Here is a 2,157-nt window from a genome sequence, read left to right as displayed (position 1 = left end):
ATTGGAAAAAGTTTCATAGCAATACATGCACACCATAAAAAGGAAGAGAAACTCATTATTGATATTCTGGAACAAAATTTACAAAAACTAGAGCTGAGTCCACAGGACAATCCTACTAATAGCAACAGAAAAGAAATAATAAAAATTGGAGCTAAGATTCAGGAGAGGGAAAATAAGAAAGCTGTGGAAAAAATCAATGCTGCTAAAAGTTGTTTCTCTGAAAGAATAACCAGAATTGACAGACTGCTGGCAAACCTAACCAAAGAAAGGAGGGAACAAATTTCAATAGCAAAAATGAGAGATGAAAAAGGGGATATTACAACAGATCCTAATGAAATCAAAGGATAATTACACAGTACTATGAAGAACTGTTCTCCAATGAATTCAACAACTTGGAAGACAGGGACAACTTCTTGGAAAAACAATCCTTCCCTAGACTATCCCCAATGGACTAAAAGAATCTCAACAGACCCATACCAACAGAAGAAATAGAAACAGTAATCAAAGGATTACCAACCAAAAAATCCCCCGGGACAGATGGCTTCACAGGCGAATTCTACCAAGCATTCTGGGTAGAACTGACAATAATCTTCCACAAACTTCCAGAACATAGAAAAAGACGGAAAACTCCCAAACTCTTTCTATGAAGCAAGTATAACTCTGATACCTAAACCAGGCAAGGATCCAACAAGAATTGAGAACTACAGATGAATATCCCTAATAAACATTGATGTAAAAATTCTCAACAAAATACTGGCCAATAGAATATAAAAGTGTATTAAACAAATCATTCTCTATGACCAAGTGGGATTTATACTAAGGATGCAGGGAGGGTTCAACATACGAAAGACCATTAGTATTATTTGCCACATTGGCATGAAAAATTATAAGAACTACATGAAAATATTGATAGATGCGGAAAAAGCATTCAACAACATCCAACAGCAATTCCACTTTAAGACACTCAAGACAATAGGAATGGAAGGAAAATTCCTCAAGACAATACAAGCTATATATAAAAACCCAACACCCAATGTGAGATCAATGGAGAAAAGACAAACACAACTCCACTGAAAAAGGGGACCAGACAAAGATTACTCTTGTCTCCATTCTTATTGAACAATGTACTGGAGGGCCTACCTTACAACATAAGGCAAAGAAAAGACACCAAAGATATTCGTCTGGGGAAGGAAAGATAAAACTATCATTATTCACAGATGATGTGACTACATATATGGAATATCCAAAAAGTCCCACAAAGAGAGTTCTGGAAGTAATAGAGGAATATGGCTGAGTGCAGGATCGAAGATCAACAAACAGAGTATATTGGACTGCTATATACATTGCACAAGACCACGGAAGAAGTCACAATAGTCAAGCACAAACTGAAATATCTAGGGATATACCTGATTTAAAAAAAAAAGGTCTGTATAAAGTAAAAATGCAGAACACTATTAAAAGAAGCCAAGAGTGACCTCAACAAGTAGGGAATATTCCATGCTCATGGATTGGAAGACTCAGTATAGTAAAGATGTCAGTTCTAACTAAGGCACTATAAAATTTTAATACTATCCTGATACAAATACCATCGTCTTACTTCAAAGAATTGGAAAAAAAACTTATCAAATTTATATGGGGAGGGAAGAAGTCCAGAATTAGCAGTTAACTCCTTAAGAAGAAGAACAAAGTTGGAGGGCTTGATTTACCAGACTTTAGAACAAATTACACAGTCACAGTGGTCAAAGCAGTTTGGTATTTGTATAATGGCAGATACTCAGACCAATGAAAAAGACCTGAAAACCTAGAAATAAAATTATCAGCATACAGAAAACTGATCTTTGATTAGGACCTCGAAAATATCATATGGGAAACTAATGCCTTCTTCAACAAGTGGTGATGAAAAAAAATGGATACTTATCTGCAGAAAAATGAAGCAAGACCTTTATCTCACTTCATGCACAAGAATAAACTCATGGTCGATCACGGACCTTGAGGTAAAACCCTAAACTATGAGATATCAATGAGAAAATTGGGACAGAACTGAGAAATTTGGTGCAGGGAATACATAGGCTATCTGAAATAGAGAAGAACACAAGAATAAAGAACTACAGATCAATTTCCCTAATGAACATTGATGCAAAAATCTAAATTGACAAG

Source organism: Echinops telfairi, unplaced genomic scaffold, assembly GCF_000313985.2.
Source record: "Echinops telfairi isolate 266 unplaced genomic scaffold, ASM31398v2 ScPeMD7_60;HRSCAF=208, whole genome shotgun sequence".
NCBI classification, from domain to species: domain Eukaryota; kingdom Metazoa; phylum Chordata; class Mammalia; order Afrosoricida; family Tenrecidae; genus Echinops; species Echinops telfairi.
Note: the sequence above shows the minus strand (reverse complement) of the source record.